This window comes from Crocodylus porosus, unplaced genomic scaffold (genome assembly GCF_001723895.1).
Source record: "Crocodylus porosus isolate Cpor-Errol unplaced genomic scaffold, CroPor_comp1, whole genome shotgun sequence".
NCBI classification, from domain to species: Eukaryota; Metazoa; Chordata; order Crocodylia; family Crocodylidae; genus Crocodylus; species Crocodylus porosus.
Genome location: NW_017728907.1, coordinates 11487639 through 11504189, shown reverse-complemented (window position 1 = coordinate 11504189; position 16551 = coordinate 11487639). Strand labels below are relative to the sequence as shown.

The 16551-nt window shown below is 48.0% G+C and overlaps 2 long non-coding RNA genes across 2 annotated transcripts in view; one reads left to right on the top strand and one right to left on the bottom strand.

Moving 5' to 3' along the window:
* Positions 1-98: 98 nt before the first annotated feature.
* Positions 99-12772, bottom strand: LOC109307082. The gene is made up of 3 exons (XR_002100158.1): positions 11235-12772; positions 6792-6794; positions 99-111 (listed from the first exon to the last, which is right to left on the bottom strand). It is a non-coding gene; the product is annotated as an uncharacterized LOC109307082 (long non-coding RNA).
* LOC109307081 overlaps positions 8153-16551 on the top strand; it is a 15054-nt gene continuing 6655 nt past the window's right edge. The window contains exons 1-2 of the long non-coding RNA XR_002100157.1: positions 8153-8291; positions 10725-10896. This is a non-coding gene — a long non-coding RNA (uncharacterized LOC109307081). The remainder of the gene's footprint in view (positions 8292-10724; positions 10897-16551) is intronic.

Here is a 16551-nt window from a genome sequence, read left to right as displayed (position 1 = left end):
CCCTACCGCACTCCTCCACCACACTTGCACAGTTTTCTTTTTTCCTTCTGTGTGATTCACATAGACTTCATTGTATGCACTATTCAGTATTTCTCACTCTCATTTTCTCTCCTGCTGTGACAGCCATATCAGCCTTTTCTGAAATGCCCCCGTGTCTCCCAGACTAGCATCACTGATTCTGTATTGCATTATAGGCGGCTTGTTTTGTACATTTGACTGCAACAGCCAATTTGCTAGCACGAAGCTTCTAGGCAGGAATCTCTCTCTTTAGACTGCTACATTCTTCAACGTGGAGGCTGAATGTCATCTTTCTAGGGTTAAGCCTGGTGCCTTGGCACTCATTTTGAATGGGGTTATTTGTATGTGTTTCCAGATATTGCTGCTGGAAAAATGTAGCTATGTGGGAGTAGAATATGTGATAAAGCAGAGTTCTGTTTTACTGTAGCTCATGGGGTGCTTTGTGGCAGACAGACTATATATTTTGATCAAGGTGATGTACTGCTAGTCACTGGCTTTTTGTTGTTGTTATATATTGCTTTAGAGATGGAGAGACATGCTCCTTGGCTTTGCAGCCAGGCATGGCAGGGAACTTGAGCTTACCCAGTATCAAAGTACTGTGATCAGCAAGAGGCATAACCTATAAACACTTTCCTTTCTGTGAATGTGCAGGGCAGTGACCATCCTCAAGAGATCCTGCTTAAGGGCTCACATTAAATGGAGTTATGATGAAACTCCGTCTAAATCAAGGTGAAAGGGCTTGGCACAGTCGTTCAGTCAGAAAAGAGGAGCAAGGAGAACTAAGTACTTGCACAGTCCCCGCTGCAAGTCCTGAATGTCAAATCCTTGGAGGAGCAGGCTGTTTGCTTGCCATCTATTGCTGCAAATTTACTCATGTGAAATGCTTCTGTGGAGCAATTAAGAGGAGGGCATGACCCACTTGTAGACGAACCATCTGGTGGCAACTAAAAACATGAAGGCCATATCTTCAGCGGGGGTAAGTCAGTCTTGTAGCTAACTTCAGGCTAAATGCACTGACTTACAGCATACAATAATCTGGCCTTGAATTTTCTGAGTCGAGCTGGGAATTACATATTGCATTTGTTTCCAAAAGCTCAGGTCCAGGGATCTCAGGGAGGTTTTGTTCTGTTCCCCTAGTGAATTTTGCTCATCTGTGAGCTCAGCCTTGCATACTGGCCTTGTTCAGGACTGTCTCAGCGTTGCTACATCATCTCATCCCTGAGTCGCTGGGCCAGATCCTGGCATGGTTCTTACACCCTCCTTCCTACAAGTACAGGTTTGTTGAAAGCTCTCATGGGACTTAACAAGTGGTAGCTTCTTAAAAGGGCAAATGAAACGCTTTGTCCTCTGTCTGCGGCAGCTGCAAAGCTTCTGATGTAGGATACCAATTTTTACAGCAACACTTGCTGGTGTCTAGCCTGCATGCCGGCAGCAGGATCCATAGCATGAAATCTGAGCGTGCAAACAGACCTTCCATGTCATGTGGGCTTTGGCCATCTAGAGCGGAGGGAAACGTAGAAGTGTCTGTACCAGACAGTTGGCAAAGTGCACAGGAGCCTGTGCTGGCTCCAAAGGAATGCAGCTGAGGGGGTTTGGGAGTGAGCTCCAGCTCCAGAGGACTCTCCGTTTTTTGTTTTTTTTTTACTGCCTATGACACATGTCTGCAGAGTCAATTGGTATTTCCTCTGGGCAGATGCTTAGCGTTTTTGCATGCGTTTATTTTGGGGCTTGGAAGCCTCAGCTTACGTTGTCCACATGGATCCATTCTTCGGCCATTTCCAAAGAGCTCTCCAAGTCAAATTGAACTTGGCCTCTGGGTCGGATGTAGGCATCTGCTTTGTGGAGGTGGGTTTTGTTCTTCCTGTTCGCCCTGAATCCAGAGAGCAAACTCAGAGCAATTTCCCCGCCAGGTTTGGGTTTTGTTTCTTCCAGGGCCAAGATTTTTTTCGTAGATTTCATAGACAGTAGGGCTGGAAGGGACCTGGGAAGATCGAGTCCAGCCCCCCGCCCCAGGGGCAGGAAATCAGCTGGGGCCACAGGATCCCAGCAAGATAAGCATCCAATTGGCTCTCAAAGGAGTCCAGAGTAGGTGCTTGCACCACCTCTACTGGCAGTCAGTTCCAGACCTTGGGGGCTCAGACTGTAAAGAAGTTCTTCCTTATGTCCAGCCTGAAACGGTCTCGCAGTAGTTTATGACCGTTCGACCTTGTCATCCCATGGGGCGCTCTGGTGAACGAGACCTTTTCATGACTGTAATATTTAAATGCCAGCCTTGAGAGCCTTAGCCTGAAGTAAGGCACTGAAATAAAGGCCTCAGTCCTCAAAGGCACCAAACACCTGGCTGCTCCTCCACCGTAGCCATGTACTTTATCAGTTCAGACCTATCTCTCCCCTTGCTCCCTGGAGGGGGTTGTGCTTGTCTCTAGGGTAGTTGGCCATGCTAGGGTTACTGTCCTCATAAGCTCTTCTGCACCCCACAATCCTCTGCTTCCCTCTGATTGCTGGGTGCCAGTGAGCGCGTCTCCCCTTTTGTACTCAGCTGAGCAAAAACACCAAACACCTTTGACTCCACCGTGGGTGGGCTCAGCTGAGCAGCAGCTGCTGGTGATGCTGGACAAGAGCCAGGAGCCCTCTGCATCCCTTCCACTGATCTAGGAAGTCAAGTAAGGACAGAGTCGAGATCCAGCTGGTAATCTTGGCTCAGCGGGGTCAGTTGTCCAGGTTCCTGCAACACATGTTGGTGCCACGAGCCTGGCTTCAGAGTTTTCGCCACGTCTCTCGCCTCCCGCTTAGCATAAGGTTCCTCGCCTCAGTCCAAAGCTATTCTGGGTGGGGATGGCATCTGACCAGACAAGTCCTGCTGAAGATCTACAGACCTGCTTGAGAAAACTGGAGAATTTCAAAAAGACTGAGCCGCTCAGTTACCTGGAAGAGATTTTCTCTCAGCACCTCCAAGGGGTTCTTTATCTTGGACCTTTAAAGTCATCTTGTTACCAGGGTCCAGCTGTGATTATCCCATGTTACTGGCTGCTCAGTCTTCTACCCTCTGATGTGTAGGTCAATAGTCTCGTCTTGTAGTTGCTGAGTTTATGAAAGGCTTGTTGCGTAATTCCCTCTAGTCTGAGTCGTTCCTAAGAGACCATCGTCTTGTTCCTGGCAAGCTTGTAAAACCACTAGATGACCCTTTGTTTGATTGTTCTCTAGACACTCTTTGTAAAACACAGTTCCAGATAGCGCTCCTTTTACTGTGCGCTTGTACGGTGCTTAGTGTAAGGAACTGACAGTGAGACCCTGTAGCAGGATCCAAAATTACTGCATTCACTATAAACTCAAATTTGAAACATTATCCCCATCTGAGGATGGCCATGGCCATGGGGCACTCAGAAATCTGAAGACAGATTTAAAAATTAGTTATTGACCTTTAAGGAAAGATAATTTTGTGGGGGGGAAGTTTCTTCCCAGGTTTGGCTAAGCCAGGCAGTAAATGCAGCATCCAGGTCCCTGAAGTACCTGCCTATAGCATCTGATGACCCTGCTCAGTGTAGGTAGGTGTTAGTGCTCCTTTAAAGAAACAGTTAGGGGGAACATATGGGCAAAACATTTATTTACATGGAACAACACTTCTTTGTTAGTGAAACTGGTTTAGCGCAAGCATGGAAAACCTGCTGTGTGTGGTTATGGTCAGTTAAAATGATAAGTTGGGGTGCCAAACCTATCCTGCCCTGTGGGCTGGCTGCGTAGCCTGGGGCTGGTCCATGGGCTGGACAGGACCCACAGACTGGCCCCTCATTCCAGATCCAGAGTGTGCCTAGGAGCAGCCAGAGTGGGCACTGCATGCAGCCGGGTCCTGCTCCAGCCGCTCCAGAGCTGTGCTGCACGGCCCCAGAGCTGCCACCACCGTGGGCTGTCCCAGAAGGCCTGAATCTGCCACCACTGCGGGGCTGCGCTGCGCGGTCCTGGAACGGCTGATGCTGCTCTGGGATATGAGCTGGAGCAGGCACCATGCATGATGCACAAGGCCATCCAGCACACCTTGCAGGCTGTCTGTGGGTTGCTCTGAGAGACAGCACCAGGGGCTGGGTGATACAGCTCCACAGGCTGGATCCAGCTCACAAGCTGCATCTCTAACAGACCTGATAACCAAGTGAAACCAAAGGATTATTTATAAATAGAAAGCACAAGACTTAACAGTAGTAGGCTTTGCTGGCAGATCTGCTTGTAACATAGCCAGAAATTATGTACAAGAAGAAAGACTGAATTTGAAGGAAGTTCAAGTTTCAGGATCAAGCACTCAAAGTGCAAAATTATAGGTGTCTGTACAACCTTAACTCGGCCCCTGGGGAAATGCCCTACGATAGTCTCAAACATAATCACACACTTCCCCCACTGGCAGGCCTCATTTGGGGCATGGGAGAGAAGAGTGCTCTGGGCCCAGCAAATGGGTATTTATTTAACTTCTTTTGATCCTCACCCTTCAGTTTGTTGTACAAAGCCTCGCAGGCTATCCAAACCCTCTGCAGCTGTCTGTTTCCTGCTGCTCTCCTAGGCACGTGCATGCCAGCGATGCTTATGGACCTACCCCTGAAGGGTATGGTGGTGCTTTCCCCACCTCAAGCTGTGAAGAAACCAAAGCTAAAATTGTCAGGTGTTTCCTGGTATTGGGTGAGGCACCAAAGCTCTGATTTTATTTTTTTTTTTCTTCCAGTGTACCCAGCTCTACATAGCACTGTGTTATGTTCAAGGCACAATCTCAGCTGGCTTCTGTTGTCGCTATGGGCATGCAGTGCTTCTGCAAACCCAGCCCAGCATACCAAGTCAGGCACTCGGGCCCTGAGCTGCCCCCTGTGAAAAGTCAGGGGGTTAGTGGAGCACCTTGGGAAAAAGCTGGATTTATATAGCATGGGTCACATCACTTAAGAATCAGATGGTCTTCACAATGAGGGCATCCTTCCTTCTGCAGCTTCCTGCCTCAGTTACCACACACCTTCCGGCTTTGGCAGTGGATGGGGCAGGGTCACTACAAACAACAGCCTCCTTGTGCCCCATAACCCTGATTTCTTCCTGGGCAATGAAGGATGCAATAGCCCTGGGAAGCTTTTGTGGAGATGTGATTATTTATCTGAAGCCTAACTCTGTGCTTATTCTGTGGCTTCCTTTGCTTTTGAGACCTTAACTTTGCAACCTAAAAAGTTTTCTTTTGGCATTAGTTTCTTTGTATGTCACTTCATAGTTTTTAAAGCAGAAGGCAATAAACCATCTTGCTATGGGCAGCCCCACCCCAGCTTTAATAATGTAATCAGAGACTTGCATAGTGCACGAGGCAGCATGTTGTATGGTCACGTGTGATTATAGCATTTCCTAACTTTTGAGGAGGTGGCTTAGCAACCTTCATGTTCTCAACTGGTTTTTGATGAACTGTCCCTGGGGTTTGTTTTTCTAAAACAAACTATTAAAAACAAATCCACATCTCCTCATGTGAAACCATATTGACCCCATATGGGAAACTTTAGTTCAGTGAGTCTCAGCCCTGTCACTTGTGGCAGCTGTTAGCTTTCACTCATTTCTTGAATAAAGGACAATAATAAAATGATTCTTCTGTTGCAAAGGACTTGGGAAGATCGCGGTACTCAGAATCTTTCTGAATCTGGGGATTCCTCTCTGAAACCTCTGGGCTGATGTTGTGAATCATGTGCAGGTGTTTGCACACCTAATATTCCACAACACCCTTAAAAATCTGTCATACACCTCAGGGTGCCATGTCACCACGCTTGAGAATCATTGCTTTAGATTCACAGCACAGACATCTCCCGTTTGATCTAACAGAAGCTGCTAATGTGATCATGTGGCAGTGAACAGCATACCCAATAGCAGGGCAACCCCCTGTTCCTGACCAACATCAAGTCTCAGCCCTAAAGCATGAGCTGTACAATGGAACAGCTGAGAAAATTTAGCATGGGTGCTAAATGCTTTCCCTAATTTCATTTATGGAAACAGCTGAACCAGTTTAGCTAAAACTTTTTTTTTTTTTTTTTTTAATATGACACCTTATGGCAGAAAACCAGCATGGAAACCTTCAACCCAAGTGGGTACAGTTGTGAGCAACAGAAACCTGGGCCTTTATCATGCAAAGCTTTAGAAAACCATAACTGCAGGAGTTGCTACCAGGTCCACCCATAATTATTGTAACAGTGATTTGGAAGGAGAATGCATAGATTTGAAAATAGATTGCTACAATAGTAGTTGCATACAAACCAATCTGCTGCTAGTGCAGCATTGAGGTTCCACTGATAAGCATGCAAAAGGAAAAGAAATGCCACTGTTAAAAGTGTGAATGAGTGAGCTGATGTCCATTCGTGTCATTACTCAGACTTTACCTACCGTGCCTTCAGTGTACATGTGGAACCTATTATTATTTGTGAGCCTGGCATATACTAGCAATCTTTAGTGACCCAGAATGCAAATTTGTGACTGTGGCGTGTGAGGATATCAGCCAACGCTGATTATCTTTTATGTACTTTTCTGGATAAATAGCTGCCTGCGCATGTAGGAGACTGGACTTGATGGTCCTTCCAGTCCTGTGCTGCTATGCCCAGAGACCTTTGTGGCCTTTGGATAGAGCCCTTGGACTTAATAGGAAGGTGTCTGTTTTCTGTTATAGTTGTATTTCAGTTTGGGCCACTACACAGCTGTTACACATATTAGTGTGGTTTCCCCTCCCTTTGGATACAGATACTCATCTGAACGCTATTTTACTAATTGGTGTAGTGATTCACTCCCTTCTCAGACTTCTGCTCAGGGATCAGTGGTCCCTAGCTGTTACTCAGAGATATAAGCATGGAGCTAGTTTAACTCAGAGGGGAGCTAGCTATGTGGCATCTGCCTTGAAGCTGCATAGAAGAAGCAGGCAAAAATGAGAGGCAAGCCAGGTCTATAAAGCTGCATGAGTAGGATGGGTATATAGTGTGGGCATATGGGAATATCAGATGGGTATATAGTGTGCCAGATCCTTAGCAGGTGTAAATAAGCATTGCTTCCATGCTCTGGCTTATACTAGCAAAGGGCGATGTAGTGTAGATGGATACAGGATATTCTTCTCACGTGCCCCTTAGGAGTTGGGGAAAGTTCAATGTTATTTCCAAGGGATCCTGGGATGTACATAGACTAGGATACATGTTTATGTTTCATAACACTTGTATTCCCACTATATTTGCCCCATAATGATTTATAATATACATGTATTTCTGTTTTTACAGGTAAAACTAGAGGGGGAAAGTGGATTTTTCCTCCTATAAGGACACACATTGCATGTGTTTGCAAGTTCTAAATGCTTTCCTTTCTAGTAAACTCTCCATTAATGGTGGTTGACTCATGCTGCCTTTTGAAGTCAAACAGGAGCTTGGACTGGGTAAGCGCTGGCAGATTGAAGCCAATAAGATGTTTATGTTGCTGCAGGTTCAGGAGAATAGCGGAGTATAGTTATTGAGAGAGTTTTTATTGTTGTTTAATTTTCAATACATAACACAGCTCAGGCCTTTGTAGCTACACATAGTTTCTGACAGTTAATGAGGATCACCATGGGTGAATATCTTTATTTCGGGGAAATATTTCATGCCAATAGTTTGTATAAGAAGCCTACTGAACTGATCAAAGACCTGGAAGATCTGGGCTGTGATTCTTGGGTTAAAGACTGGTCATTCTGGGAAACAGGATGCTGTATGGTAGTCTTTACTCATAGATTAAAGCTAGAAAGGACAATTATAAGGCTATGGAGGGGGCTGCAGCCACCCCAAAATGTGACACCCCAATCTGCCCTGCCCCAGTACTTGACCCAGCCCCCCAGCATCACCCCCTCCCTTACCAGAGGGGCCTTGATCTGCCCCCCCCATGTCCCTTCCATTCCCCCTCCCCTTCCACCACAACAGACTTACCAGCCAGACAGTGCTTTTCAAGCTGTCGGGCTGCATATTGGAAATCAGATCCGTATTGCCTGATATACCTCCTTAAAAATTGGCTATCGATATCAGCCCAAAATACTCTATCGGTACACCCCTAAGATACATATGTGTATATATGTATCGAGTAGCATCATGCCCACAACAGATTCTTGAATAACAAGTTTGCCAAGACCTGCAGAACCATGTTGATTGACGTTAATTATCCTACCATCCTTTAATTGCTACACTTCATTTGCACAGTGAAAAACTAATGGGGAAGGCTTTTGAGGAAGACTTCATCTCATCTAAAGGAGAGAGCACTTCTGGAGATTGAGAGAGGTAAATGATGTACTCTTCCACTCCCCGGGGAACAGCTGCTTGCTGGTTTCTGGACTCCAGATGTCCTGGCAATCCATACCGCTGATTATAAAGAAAAGATTTAGGGAACCAGCCTTTTTGGTAGAAGAGATGCTGTCTGCCAAGAAAAGCTCCCTGGAGAAGAGCAGCCCTTTCACCCGGCTGACTTCTTGTGAGTGAAGGGTGAACAGCATCTTGCAGTATCATGTCCCTGAAGCTTACCTGTGGTGGTTGCTTGGGAACACACTGAGCAGATTAGGGGCAGGAGTTTCTCTCTCAGATTTTTATCAGCATTTTCAGGTTCTTTTTTAACTCCTACTTGTGCAGCATTGGTTGAGGGATTATCTAGGTTTGGCAGCGGAGTGTGGGGGAAATGATTCCTGTGTGTTGTGACAGCTGGGAGGTCATGGCGAATGCCCTGGTGGAGATGTCATGGAGAATGCCATGCAGTGGGGCCATTCACCAGCCCTGCAAAGTCAGCACTGGGGAACACCAGAGCCAACGCCTGGTGGAGTTGGATGAAACACAAAGCAGGTGAAACCAGAACATGACTCCTGCTGTTTCTGGCCAGATTTCCTCCTCATCTCTACCCACCTTTACACAAACAGGACTGCACCAGGAAGCCCTTTGAGCTGTTTGGGGCATTTTGAGCCCCTAGGATATAGGATGTGCATTTCGTTAGCTGGAAGTGTTGGATAAGAAGAACAGGTTCCTGATGTCTTTCTTAGCCCCTTGTTGAACAGCAGGGACTGCAGTGAGAGAGATAGAGGTGTGGGGCAGGACCTCTTATGTGTTGATCACCTCTACAGAAGAAGTCTCCTGAGTCTCCAGTAACGGCAAGGGAGCCTCTGCATTAATTCTCACAGCCCCCTGTGAGGTAGGGCTGTGCCATTATCCCCATTGCACAGATGGAAGAATGGAGAGGCTAAGTGACTTGTCTTAGGTAACACAGTAAGTCGGTGGCAGAGCTAGGAATTAAATCCATGTCTTCCAAATACCAGGATAGCAGACAAACCAGTGCTTACCTCCAGTACCTTATCACCATCATTTTGACAAGCAGCTACTCTAGCCATGACTAATGTCACTGTCCCTTCAGCCTTGGAAAGGGAGTAGAAACCCTTTCTAGAAAAGCCACAGAGTGGTGTCAGGGTGGCACTACCTACACAAATCACAAAAGCAAGAAGGCACAATGTTTCAGGGTTGCTGCTCTCCTACACTTCTCGCATGCACTGTTGAGCCCATGCCAGAATGGCAGGTCAGTGTTTGTGTCACCTCACAGGTTCACACAAGGCTTGGGATTGTGCTGGTGGTGACAATGTGATGCCAGGGAATTCTTGGCATGCTGTAGTGGAATAGGACCAGAAGGAAGCGTCGAGCAGGATATCCTGCCCAGAGCGAGTGGATCCGCTTCATCCCGATGCTGGTCTGTTATGCCACAGCCAATCAGTTCTGCTGAAAACCACGGTAGACCAGGAGGAGATTTTTGACAGAGTTAATCCAAGCAACAGGAGGGGTGTGTGGAACGGCATGCAGAGAATGTGCATTCAGTGCCAGGCGCTTATCCATCTGAAGAGAGCTGTGAGAGCATCTGTCCAGCCTAGAATGAGCAGACCTTCCTCTCTTCCACAAGTCTTATTTAATGCTTCTCAATGAGGAGGGCTTAACTGTGGAGTTGAGACCAGCTTGTTCCCCACTGTGGAGTGTGTAATGCATCAAGCTAAGAAATGTCATCAGATAAAGGCGCTGTGGAGCATGGAAGATGTTTGGAACATCATTGGAGTGCAGTGTTTTTGCCTAGCTCCCTTACCTGCCCCACATCTCCCCCCCTTGGATAGGTCATGGAAAATTATCCTCTGCTAGTAGAGCCAGATGCAGCTCCCTTCCAGAACTGAGAACTGAAGCAATAGCTTTGATAGCCTTTCCTACATGAGATACCTGCAGTGTTGGGATAAACTGTTCAGAGCCACCTGTCTACTGATGAATCTGGAACAAGGTTCTGTACCTCTAGCCCTGTCAAAGCTGCTACCCCACAAGTAGTTCATGCCCTACAGAAACTTCCCAAACCCTCAGCTTTGGTGTTCACCACCATGCTACCACCTAAGAGCCGAATGAAGGGAACTAGTAACATTTGCCCTCCTCCGCGGTGTATTATCAGGGCAGCAGCTGACATAACACCAAGCCTGAGACCGAATACACACTGGCTTGCTTCTCTGCATGAGCAGGGTAACAAAGGGCACAAAATTCCCACTTTTTCCTGCAAGTGAGACTGAGCAAGAGGCAGCAGGCAATTGGAAAAGCATGCTGACAAGCTGTTCTGACAAACATGGGTCCAATTTTTGAGTCCCACTGTGCACATGCCTCCCCCACACAGCTAGAAGCCAAACCTGGTCAGGGCTGCATTGTGCTCTGTTCCAGACGGGCCAAAAAGAACAGTCCCTGCCCCTGAGGAGCCTTTGCTGTCCTGCTCCTGCTGGGATCTCAAGAAGAGCTGGATCTACTCAAGAAGGGCCTCTCTCAGAGCCTGCAGTGCTGGCAAACCTACTAAGCTTCAGGACAGGAGAAGACGGCATGAGTGGTGCAGTGCATGGTTTGCCAGTAATTCCAGAGCAAACTCTCTTGCAGTGCCCCCCTGGAAGGGCAACTGATAAATCCGAGTGGTGGATGGATACAGGGGAACACTTATGCTACTCACCATTTACTTCTCTTCTTTCAGGAACAAAGTGACCCTCTTCCCTTCTCCACATAGATTGCTCTTCAAGGAGGTGACTCAGAAGCCACCTGAAGAATAGCAGTCTCCCGTGAGGAGACTGGTGCAGATGGAAGTCTGCAGAGGGACCTGCCATTTCCAGGACAGAGCTGGAGTGGAGACTTGCCAGTCACTGCTTGGAAGGGAAGCCACTTACCTTCATATGCCTTTTGGCACACAGGGAGCTGTCTTCCTCTAACTGCTCCCTATACTCAGTGATTTCCTGTATTTCCCCTTTCATCTCCCTCCCATGTTTCTCTCTTTCTCTGTCATGCCTTTCCCTGCATCAGTATAACAGGGGGGTGGGGAGGCCAACTGCAGCAGCAACCCCAGGCATCAACTTTGTGGGGGGCGAGCATAAAAATAGCCATGACTGCAGCAGGGGCTAAGTGTGCTGCCACAATCAGTATTGCAGCAACTGGTGTTGCCCCAGGCATCACATGGCTACCCCAGATGTGGCGGTGCCTGGCCATACCTCTGCTTCCCTGCCACCCTCAGTCTGTCTACTGTGCCCTGTTGCCCGTCCACACCTTCTTTGCCCTCAGTCCCATTTTAGCACTCTTATGTTCCCTTATCCCTAGCTTGGTATCCACTAATGGTCCACCATTTTCCCTCTGTGCAGTTGGGCTTCAGCCTCACTGGAAATTACGGGACAAAACACCCATCTGTGCTGAAACAGCCTCATTCTTCTCTCTGGAACAGAAAGGGGCATGGTGCCCATCTTGTTGGGGATAGCCAGTGACTCCACACGTATTGTCTATACTGGGAGAATGACTATTTCAGCTAAAACTTCAGAAAACCAAGGCACAAATCAGAAACCTTTTATAAATAACCCAAATTGTCCTAAATCAAACCTTTTACAAATAAACCAAATCGCAGGCATTGGCAATACTGCCCATTCCCGCTGTATGGGGCTCTGTCATGGTCCTCACCCTGGGTGCCTGTAGGCTCAGAGGATGTGGGTGAAGCCTTTGTCACACTTAGAAAGCACTAAGGGGGTACTGATCTGTCCTTACAGGGCCTAGACCCCAGTACATGCTCCCCAGTGGCATCGGTACCACAGCTGTCCTTCCTGGAGAGCCTACTGGGACCCGAGTAGCCTATGGATTTCACATCCCCAAACCCACTGATGGTTCTCAGAATGAAAATACTCCTGGTCTGGGTCTCCTGCATCTGATCCCTGATAAGTAGCCAAAACTGAATATCAGTGATACTTGTGATGAAGAGAGTTGGATTTGGCAATGCCTGGCTTTAGCTTTCACTCAGCTTTATGAAATTCAGTTCCAAATAGTGCCTGGCATATACTGCAGCAGGTCCAGGTCTTGATGGCCACCACATGTCAAATGAAGCCCATGGCACCTGCTGAGAGGTAATGCTACTTCTGCCCTCCCAGGCTCAGAGATGTCTGGGTGTTTGTATCGGTAAATCCCCTATTATTCTGGCCCCTTGTACTGCTTCTCCCTTTGGCTTCCAGGAGAGCCATCCTTATCATTGTTGCTGGTCCTTCTCTGTCATCGTCCTCCCTGTGACCCTGCTGCTGACGGGAAGATTATAATGGTGGCTGGAACTGTGAATCTGTCACTAATGGTGCAGTGATATCACGAGCCCAGGCATCCAGTCATAAGGACACTCTTATCAGCTACATTTTTTGCAGCCAGGAGTAGCTGAGGGTCCAGCAAGAGGGTATGTGTATATAGGGCATCAGCAGCATTGGGAGCCCAGGGTGGGGAGAAGAAGTCCTTCCTATCATATAAGAAGCTTGTGATTGCCTGGGGCTAGATGTCTTTTCCTGCAGTTTGTTGTGCAGGGCTGGTTCTGGGTTTACATTGGGTTCAGAGAGAATTGGAAATGGGTGACTTTACAGTTCTGCACTCAGAAGCTAGCCCAAACCTCCCCTTCTCCCAGTAAATGGACCAGAGCATAGGTTTGTGTTTACCATATCCATGAAATGCATGCAAACTTGGACTTGTCTGACAAAACGCCTCCTCAGCCAGGTCTATCTATTCCAGCCTGTACTCCTCTCCCCTCCTTACCCACCGGATGATGCTTGTTGATACTTTACTCCCCTCTCTGGCCAGAGGGTGCTGGACCCTGCTATCTCTGGCCTGGCTAGATAACAGCTCAGACCCAGATGCCTTTTAAAGGAATCAAGGACTTCACAGATTTCTTCAGCTCTGAATACGAGCAGTCAAGTGATATGTCAGTGACGTACTGCTCTCCCACCCCAGAGCCTGCAGACGCCCTGTGGCATGTGCTGCCTGATGGACTCCAGCTCCAGCCAGCCCCACTCGCCATGTTCTCTGTCCCTTCCACACCCTCTCAGCTGGCAGCCTTTTCTGAGGGTAGCCAGCGTGGCCCCAGCTGCAAGGAGTGGTGTCTATTTTTTACTTGCCACCTTTGTGGGGTAAAGAGCTATACTTTTCCCCCTCAGCCATGGCAATGAGTCCCCCTTGTCAGCTCCACAGGCAAGAAGGAATAGAAACCTCCTGAACATACCTGCTTTCCCTCTCCTTGGCCTTGCCTGCTGTCTTGCACTAGTACAGTCCCAATCTTTTTGGCAGGTGTGCCACAAATCAACCCCACACCCTCCCTGAGTGTCGCACCGATCCCCTTCCCCTGCCCGATCAGCTGCTGTTTCCTGCTTCCTGCCCTGTGCTCCCTGCCCAATCGGCTGCTCTGTTCTCTGCTGCCTGCCCTGTCTACCGCTGTGCTGCCTGTCCCCTCCCCAGTCTGCTGTGTGCTACACATGGCCTGTCCATACCCCTTGTATTAGGCTTCCATAAATGCCTTCGAAAGGAGATCTTTACTGAATGCAGTGATTTCACAGAATATCTCCTCCCATGTGATTTGCGGAGGATCCCTTGTAACAGCAGTAATGCCTGTGGCAAGGATCCCATTTCTCCTACAGTGTTCTTAGGTAGAAGTTAGTCTCAGACACCTTCATCAACTGATGAGAGCAATATGTGACAGCTGAGGGGCTTTGGGAGGGCTGAGGGAGACTGAAGCTATGAGAAGAAAGAGGAGGATGGGAAAGGGGAGAGATTTGGGCCACAGTTCTCAGCTAGGGTATTGCAGGACTTTGGGGTGCCATGATCCCCTTTCAGGGGTGCTGCAGTGGAGGTGGCCTAGGGGGACCTGTCTCATTTACAGGAAGCAGGATCAGAAAGCAGCTGACACCAAAGCCTGTGCTCTTCCTGCAGCCCTTTTAGGTGGATTGTCTCAGACCCCTCTGTTTCCAGGAGGAACATGCATGGTAGGACTGGGAAAAGCTATGGCAAGGACCCACACTCCAGCCACAGCCCTTTGCACCACTTGGCTGGAGGAGGCAAGTGCAAGAACACCCTCCTCCGTCATCATCCGCCACCCCCGTACTCCTTTGGGTCACAGGGGAGTTTACCCAGAGCACAAAACTCTTCAGTTATTTTTCTGCTCCTGTCTGCTTTAGGTTTATCAGACAACCCTAATACAGTCAAGAGCATGAGGCAGTACCCCAGCAGAGAACCGCCAAGGTAAACTTGAGGCAGTACAGCAGTGGTTCTCAGCTGGGGTAGAGCATGCTGCCAAATTCAAAAAGGTTTTGGAAGGCTGCCCTGACTTTAAAAAGGTTGAAAACTACTAGATTAGAGGACTCAGTGGGAGTCTGAGGTGGTGCCTGTGTGCTATGTCAAGAGCCAGGCTCTACAGATGGGGAAAGGGGTATGGAAATAGGCTTGAGAGCCATTGGAGCAGAACTTGTAGCAGGAATCACCCAAAGAATAGAGGTGGCCAAAAATGGACCCTTTAAGGGCTCTTACAAATAGGAGAGGAGCTATTAAGGCAGATAGTGGTCAGTAGAGTAGGAGAACCATGGAGAGAGAGAAAGCTGAGGACAGTGAGATCAGAGAGCTTGAGAAAATCAAGTACAGAGAAGCATCCTTTTCATTTATCTGGGAATAGGTCCAGGGATGGTAGGGGCCCCTGCTTCAGCAGGGCCGGGGGAATGGAAGCCAGATGGCAAGGAAACTCTAAGCACCTGGAGCCAAAAGCAAGCTCCAGGCTTTCAAGGGATGGTAGTGGATGGAGAGAAGGCCGCTGTGAGATGGGGCAAATAGCATCCTTGAAGACTGATGCAACAGTGCTGGGGGTGGGGAAGAAGGGTAGGCAAGAAAGCCAGAGACTTGAGGTGGCCACAAATGATGAGGTCAAGTGATGAGGCCAGGCAATGGAGGAGCAACAAGTGGATATAAGGGATCGGACACCGGTACCCTATACTATCCCAGCCTGCTGGGCTGTTGGGAAGAGGAGTGGTTGAACACTGCTGTTTATAACCTTCAAAAAGGGAATGAAGCCACTGGAAATGTGGGAACTGGCATCTCCTGGTGTATGGGTATAACTGGGTTATTGTTAGAGCTATTTGGTCAGTCGCTTCTGTTGCATAGGAACTGATTAAAATAAAATAGCTGCTTAAAACAATAGAGATGCATTAAAAATAAATACCCAGTGTTTGCTTGTCAGGGCAGCCTGTATTCTATTCCTCCTTCTCATTGCTCCCCTTTGGGAAGGAATCCTCCTGGAATAAACAGAGAGTTTCCTACTAAATTCTGCAGGGCTTTTCCATGTAGAAGCAACCTAAAAAGGCATTAGAAAGATTAGTGGTTCCAGGCCATAGCTATGTTTCCTTTTTAACTAGCTCTGCTTCTTGCTGGTTGATGTTATGAGCTTCTTGCTCATTCAAGTGTGTGTATGGATAGGCTTGGTTTTTGGCAGATCCCCGAATAATTAAGAACCAGAACCTTGAACTTAAGTATTTATGTATTTCATAGCACAGTACATCTGAGGATAGAGTAATTTACAAAAAGAGACCATGTTGTTCCTATTTTACAGGCAGCAAAACTGATCTTGGAGAGGTCACTTCTCCCCTTCAAGATCACACTGTAGTTTCTCTGTGGTGGAGCCAGGGATAAAGCCTGGGTTTCTTATCTTCCAATCTGCCTCCCTGCCTGATATCACTTCTCAACTTCAGTTTCATGTGCAGCACTGGCAGGAACGCACCCCATCCAGGCTGTTCTCCTAAGCACTTGCACTTTTTGAGCAGGGCAGAATGTCAGCTGCTCTTCACCACATACGAAGAACAATCACCAAGATGTCCTGGTGCTCAGAGAAGGTGAGCTGGCTGAGGCTGTCACCATGGAAGAAGAGGTGGCGCTGGTGGGCACTAGGGTGGTGTGTGAACACCTATGGAACAGAACATCTTTTTTTGCTGTCTGGGAGAGGGTGGGTGGCTGAAGCTGTGTTTGAGTAACAGTGTTTCTCCTCGAGCTTAACCATTGCAACCCCGTAAGTTTCCCGTGATGTCAGCTGGGGATGTTTTTGCCTCCTTCCAGTTTTGTTTGAAGTGAGGAAGCCCAATGTTCTTTTTCCAGGGTCAGCCCAGTTAGTGTGAATTGGTTCCAATGACCCTTTTTTAGCGCCCCCCCTCTGCCATGAGAGTCAGTGTTGCAGGTGCCACTAGCTCTT